The sequence below is a fragment of the Stenella coeruleoalba genome, assembly GCF_951394435.1.
Source record: "Stenella coeruleoalba genome assembly, contig: scaffold_28, whole genome shotgun sequence".
Taxonomy (NCBI): Eukaryota; Metazoa; Chordata; class Mammalia; order Artiodactyla; family Delphinidae; genus Stenella; species Stenella coeruleoalba.
The window spans coordinates 857,151-864,526 of record NW_027645921.1 but is presented as its reverse complement, the minus strand read 5'-3'; the positions used below and the strand labels follow the sequence as shown (position 1 = coordinate 864,526).

The following is a 7,376-nucleotide window of genomic DNA, read 5'->3' as shown; positions in this document are numbered from 1 at the left end:
TGCTTGATTCTCTTTTGGAGACATAGCAATCCATAGGTTTTAAGATACTTACTAGTCAGGTACATTCTTAGGCGTTTAATATGCGGTGTTGAGTCCATTTCGTTGAGCAAGGAGTAGCTCTTGTCTATTCCATATTTGGCTTAAGGAACTTTATCTGTGCTCATTTCAATCTCTGGTTTTATGCAGCAACCCAACTCACCTTTCCCCTTAAGCAAGCATAAGTTGGTTTTCTAAATTTGAGACCCTGTTCTGTTTTGGAATTCAGTTCCTGTGTAGCCAAGTTTACATTCCGTGTATTACTGATATCTTATGATGTTTCTTTTTCTGTGTGACTTATTTCAGTTAGAATCATCGTACCTGAATCTACTCATTATGCTGCTACGGGCCTGATGACATGGATTTCATTGCTGAGTGATACTGCATTGTACGTAAGTACCACAAGTTCTTTATCCATTTTTCACTTTCTGCGATGTTGAACTTGTACTGTAAACGAGGTTCTTGTAAACAGAGCCGTTCCAAACTTTGGGGTGGCTGTGTCTTTTTGATTTTAATTTCCCTAAGCTATAGGACCATAAGTGGCAGTGCCCTAGGCTCTGTTGCTTTGTTTTTTAGATGTTTCAGGAAACACCATACACTTCTCCCGAGTGGTTGTTGGCAATTTACATCCCGCCCATCAGCATAACAAGGCTCCCAGTTCTCCATGGCCTGTCCTGCCTTTCTGGATTTTACACTTTTTTCAGATGGCCCTTTTGACCGGGGGGAAGTGAGACTTCATTGTAGTGCAGATTTCCTTTGCAAGCTTGCTTGGTTGGCCAAAAAGGGCGTATGCGTTTTTTCCTGAATATATTCAGGAAAAAACGCATACGCCCTTTTTGGCCAAGTGCATCATTGTGGACGTTCTGCCTCTTTTCCTATGCTTTCAATGCAATTCCAGTCTACCTCCTGAAATCGGTTTCCTGCAATTCTGCCCCGCTTTCAAGTCCTCTTGGCAGCCTTACTTCAGTCTATTTTTGGACGATAGCTGTCATTTATAACTCTGCAGGTTTGTGAATTACAGTGCCCCTGAGCTCCTTTCTTCAACTCGCTTTCTTGTGACCTGGCCGCAACACCGCAGGATGGCTTCAGGACCTAATCTGGTTCCGGCACGGCACGCTGAGCCTTTGGTTAATTCCTCTTCCTGGTGGGAAATGAGAGTTAAATTTGCCTGTCCAGACACCTCCAGCTAGCCTCTCATTGGTTCTCGCTATTCCTGTTCATCTTCCACAGAAATTGCAAACTGGGCCAAACAGGAGGTTAAAGGGACTGACTCTCCAAGTCGGGAGAGTGTTAGTAAAGCGTCTGGAATGTTGCACCCAAGTTCCAGGGTACGAAAACTGAGACATATTTGAACACGTCTCCCGATCACATGGTTGATCATACTCTAGGTTCCACATGCATGTTTTAGCTGAAGGAAGAATACCTTAAACCTGGGTAGTTGAAACCCGTGGAATGGGTACCATGCAATATGACTTCAAAGGGTCTTCATTTGCTCACCGAACCTCTCCAATCCTATCACTGCTGCGTTTATGCCCCTGTACACATGCTTGATTCTCTTTTGGAGACATAGCAATCCATAGGTTTTAAGATACTTACTAGTCAGGAACATTCTTAGGCGTTTAATATGGGGTGTTGAGTCCATTTCATTGAGCAAGGAGTAGCTCTTGTCTATTCCATATTTGGCTTAAGGAACTTTATCTGTGCTCATTTCAATCTCTGGTTTTATGCAGCACCCCAACTCACCTTTACCCTTAAGCAAGCATAAGTTGGTTTTCTAAATTTGAGACCCTGTTCTGTTCTCTAATTCAGTTCCTGTGTAGGCAAGTTTACATTCCGTGTATTACTGATATCTTATGATGTTTCTTTTTCTGTGTGACTTATTTCAGTTAGAATCATCATACCTGAATCCACTCATTGCGATGCTAAGGGCCTGATGACACAGATTTCATTGCTGAGTGATATTGCTTTGTAAGTGAATACCACAACTTCTTTATCCATTTTTCACTTTCTGCGATGTTGAACTTGTACTGTAAACGAGGTTCTTGTAAACAGAGGCGTCCCAAACTTTGGGGTGGCTGTGTCTTTTTGATTTTAATTTCCCTAAGCTATAGGACCATAATTGGCAGTGCCCTAGGCTCTGTTGCTTTGTTTTTTAGATGTTTCAGGAAACACCATACACTTCTCCCGAGTGTCTGTTGGCAATTTACATCCCGCCCATCAGCATAACAAGGCTCCCAGTTCTGCATGGCCTGTCCTGCCTTTCTGGATTTTACACTTTTTTCAGATGGCCCTTTTGACCGGGGGGAAGTGAGACTTCATTGTAGTGCAGATTTCCTTTGCAAGCTTGCTTGGTTGGCCAAAAAGGGCGTATGCGTTTTTTCCTGAATATATTCAGGAAAAAACGCATACGCCCTTTTTGGCCAAGTGCATCATTGTGGACGTTCTGCCTCTTTTCCTATGCTTTCAATGCAATTCCAGTCTACCTCCTGAAATCGGTTTCCTGCAATTCTGCCCCGCTTTCAAGTCCTCTTGGCAGCCTTACTTCAGTCTATTTTTGGACGATAGCTGTCATTTATAACTCTGCAGGTTTGTGAATTACAGTGCCCCTGAGCTCCTTTCTTCAACTCGCTTTCTTGTGACCTGGCCGCAACACCGCAGGATGGCTTCAGGACCTAATCTGGTTCCGGCACGGCACGCTGAGCCTTTGGTTAATTCCTCTTCCTGGTGGGAAATGAGAGTTAAATTTGCCTGTCCAGACACCTCCAGCTAGCCTCTCATTGGTTCTCGCTATTCCTGTTCATCTTCCGCAGAAATTGCAAACTGGGCCAAACAGGAGGTTAAAGGGACTGACTCTCCAAGTCGGGAGAGTGTTAGTAAAGCGTCTGGAATGTTGCACCCAAGTACCAGGGTACGAAAACTGAGACATATTTGAACACGTCTCCCGATCACATGGTTGATCATACTCTAGGTTCCACATGCATGTTTTAGCTGAAGGAAGAATACCTTAAACCTGGGTAGTTGAAACCCGTGGAATGGGTACCATGCAATATGACTTCAAAGGGTCTTCATTTGCTCACCGAACCTCTCCAATCCTATCACTGCTGCGTTTATGCCCCTGTACACATGCTTGATTCTCTTTTGGAGACATAGCAATCCATAGGTTTTAAGATACTTACTAGTCAGGAACATTCTTAGGCGTTTAATATGGGGTGTTGAGTCCATTTCGTTGAGCAAGGAGTAGCTCTTGTCTATTCCATATTTGGCTTAAGGAACTTTATCTGTGCTCATTTCAATCTCTGGTTTTATGCAGCACCCCAACTCACCTTTACCCTTAAGCAAGCATAAGTTGGTTTTCTAAATTTGAGACCCTGTTCTGTTCTGTAATTCAGTTCCTGTGTAGGCAAGTTTAAATTCCGTGTATTAGTGATATCTTATGATGTTTCTTTTTCTGTGTGACTTATTTCAGTTAGAATCATCATACCTGAATCCACTCATTGCGATGCTAAGGGCCTGATGACACAGATTTCATTGCTGAGTGATATTGCTTTGTAAGTGAATACCACAACTTCTTTATCCATTTTTCACTTTCTGCGATGTTGAACTTGTACTGTAAACGAGGTTCTTGTAAACAGAGGCGTCCCAAACTTTGGGGTGGCTGTGTCTTTTTGATTTTAATTTCCCTAAGCTATAGGACCATAATTGGCAGTGCCCTAGGCTCTGTTGCTTTGTTTTTTAGATGTTTCAGGAAACACCATACACTTCTCCCGAGTGTCTGTTGGCAATTTACATCCCGCCCATCAGCATAACAAGGCTCCCAGTTCTCCATGGCCTGTCCTGCCTTTCTGGATTTTACACTTTTTTCAGATGGCCCTTTTGACCGGGGGGAAGTGAGACTTCATTGTAGTGCAGATTTCCTTTGCAAGCTTGCTTGGTTGGCCAAAAAGGGCGTATGCGTTTTTTCCTGAATATATTCAGGAAAAAACGCATACGCCCTTTTTGGCCAAGTGCATCATTGTGGACGCTCTGCCTCTTTTCCTATGCTTTCAATGCAATTCCAGTCTACCTCCTGAAATCGGTTTCCTGCAATTCTGCCCCGCTTTCAAGTCCTCTTGGCAGCCTTACTTCAGTCTATTTTTGGACGATAGCTGTCATTTATAACTCTGCAGGTTTGTGAATTACAGTGCCCCTGAGCTCCTTTCTTCAACTCGCTTTCTTGTGACCTGGCCGCAACACCGCAGGATGGCTTCAGGCCCTAATCTGGTTCCGGCACGGCACGCTGAGCCTTTGGTTATTTCCTCTTCCTGGTGGGAAATGAGAGTTAAATTTGCCCGTCCAGACACCTCCAGCTAGTCTCTCATTGGTTCTCGCTATTCCTGTTCATCTTCCGCAGAAATTGCAAACTGGGCCAAACAGGAGGTTAAAGGGACTGACTCTCCAAGTCGGGAGAGTGTTAGTAAAGCGTCTGGAATGTTGCACCTGAGTACCAGGGTACGAAAACTGAGACATATTTGAACACGTCTCCCGTTCACATGGTTGATCATACTTGGGTTCCACATGCATGTTTTAGCTGAAGGAAGAATACCTTAAACCTGGAGAGTTGAGACCCGTGGAATGGGTACCATGCAATATGACTTCAAAGGGTCTTCATTTGCTCACCGAACCTCTCCAATCCTATCACTGCTGCGTTTATGCCCCTGTACACACGCTTGATTCTCTTTTGGAGACATAGCAATCCATAGGTTTTAAGATACTTACTAGTCAGGTACATTCTTAGGCGTTTAATATGGGGTGTTGAGTCCATTTCGTTGAGCAAGGAGTAGCTCTTGTCTATTCCATATTTGGCTTAAGGAACTTTATCTGTGCTCATTTCAATCTCTGGTTTTATGCAGCACCCCAACTCACCTTTACCCTTAAGCAAGCATAAGTTGGTTTTCTAAATTTGAGTCCCTGTTCTGTTCTGTAATTCAGTTCCTGTGTAGCCAAGTTTACATTCCGTGTATTACTGATATCTTATGATGTTTCTTTTTCTGTGTGACTTACTTCAGTTAGAATCATCATAACTGAATCCACTCATTGTGCTGCTAAGGGCCTGATGACACAGATTTCATTGCTGAGTGATATTGCTTTGTAAGTAAATACCACAACTTCTTTATCCATTTTTCACTTTCTGCGATGTTGAACTTGTACTGTAAACGAGGTTCTTGTAAACAGAGCCGTTCCAAACTTTGGGGTGGCTGTGTCTTTTTGATTTTAATTTCCCTAAGCTATAGGACCATTAGTGGAAGTGCCCTAGGTTCTGTTGCTTTGTTTTTTAGATGTTTCAGGAAACACCATACACTTCTCCCGAGTGGTTGTTGGCAATTTACATCCCGCCCATCAGCATAACAAGGCTCCCAGTTCTCCATGGCCTGTCCTGCCTTTCTGGATTTTACACTTTTTTCAGATGGCCCTTTTGACCGGGGGGAAGTGAGACTTCATTGTAGTGCAGATTTCCTTTGCAAGCTTGCTTGGTTGGCCAAAAAGGGCGTATGCGTTTTTTCCTGAATATATTCAGGAAAAAACGCATACGCCCTTTTTGGCCAAGTGCATCATTGTGGACGTTCTGCCTCTTTTCCTATGCTTTCAATGCAATTCCAGTCTACCTCCTGAAATCGGTTTCCTGCAATTCTGCCCCGCTTTCAAGTCCTCTTGGCAGCCTTACTTCAGTCTATTTTTGGACGATAGCTGCCATTTATGACACTGCAGGTTTGTGAATTACAGTGCCCCTGAGCTCCTTTCTTCAACTCGCTTTCTTTTGAGCTGGCCGCAGCACCGCAGGATGGCTTCAGGCCCTAATCTGGTTCCGGCACGGCACGCTGAGCCTTTGGTTAATTCCTCTTCCTGGTGGGAAATGAGAGTTAAATTTGCCTGTCCAGACACCTCCAGCTAGCCTCTCATTGGCTCTCGCTATTCCTGTTCATCTTCCGCAGAAATTGCAAACTGGGCCAAACAGGAGGTTAAAGGGACTGACTCTCCAAGTCGGGATAGTGTTAGTAAAGCGTCTGGAATGTTGCACCCAAGTACCAGGGTACGAAAACTGAGACATATTTGAACACGTCTCCCGATCACATGGTTGATCATACTCTAGGTTCCACATGCATGTTTTAGCTGAAGGAAGAATACCTTAAACCTGGGTAGTTGAAACCCGTGGAATGGGTACCATGCAATATGACTTCAAAGGGTCTTCATTTGCTCACCGAACCTCTCCAGTCCTATCACTGCTGCGTTTATGCCCCTGTACACATGCTTGATTCTCTTTTGGAGACATAGCAATCCATAGGTTTTAAGATACTTACTAGTCAGGAACATTCTTAGGCGTTTAATATGGGGTGTTGAGTCCATTTCGTTGAGCAAGGAGTAGCTCTTGTCTATTCCATATTTGGCTTAAGGAACTTTATCTGTGCTCATTTCAATCTCTGGTTTTATGCAGCACCCCAACTCACCTTTACCCTTAAGCAAGCATAAGTTGGTTTTCTAAATTTGAGTCCCTGTTCTGTTCTGTAATTCAGTTCCTGTGTAGCCAAGTTTACATTCCGTGTATTACTGATATCTTATGATGTTTCTTTTTCTGTGTGACTTACTTCAGTTAGAATCATCATACCTGAATCCACTCATTGTGCTGCTAAGGGCCTGATGACACAGATTTCATTGCTGAGTGATATTGCTTTGTAAGTAAATACCACAACTTCTTTATCCATTTTTCACTTTCTGCGATGTTGAACTTGTACTGTAAACGAGGTTCTTGTAAACAGAGCCGTTCCAAACTTTGGGGTGGCTGTGTCTTTTTGATTTTAATTTCCCTAAGCTATAGGACCATAAGTGGAAGTGCCCTAGGTTCTGTTGCTTTGTTTTTTAGATGTTTCAGGAAACACCATACACTTCTCCCGAGTGGTTGTTGGCAATTTACATCCCGCCCATCAGCATAACAAGGCTCCCAGTTCTCCATGGCCTGTCCTGCCTTTCTGGATTTTACACTTTTTTCAGATGGCCCTTTTGACCGGGGGGAAGTGAGACTTCATTGTAGTGCAGATTTCCTTTGCAAGCTTGCTTGGTTGGCCAAAAAGGGCGTATGCGTTTTTTCCTGAATATATTCAGGAAAAAACGCATACGCCCTTTTTGGCCAAGTGCATCATTGTGGACGTTCTGCCTCTTTTCCTATGCTTTCAATGCAATTCCAGTCTACCTCCTGAAATCGGTTTCCTGCAATTCTGCCCCGCTTTCAAGTCCTCTTGGCAGCCTTACTTCAGTCTATTTTTGGACGATAGCTGTCATTTATAACTCTGCAGGTTTGTGAATTACAG

General features: G+C 43.6%; 1 long non-coding RNA gene across 1 annotated transcript in view; it reads left to right on the top strand.

Annotated features, from left to right (window-relative positions):
- Positions 1 to 342: 342 nt before the first annotated feature.
- LOC307181473 overlaps positions 343 to 7,376 on the top strand; it is a 456,719-nt gene continuing 449,685 nt past the window's right edge. The window contains exon 1 of the long non-coding RNA XR_013826868.1: positions 343 to 428. This is a non-coding gene — a long non-coding RNA (uncharacterized lncRNA). The remainder of the gene's footprint in view (positions 429 to 7,376) is intronic.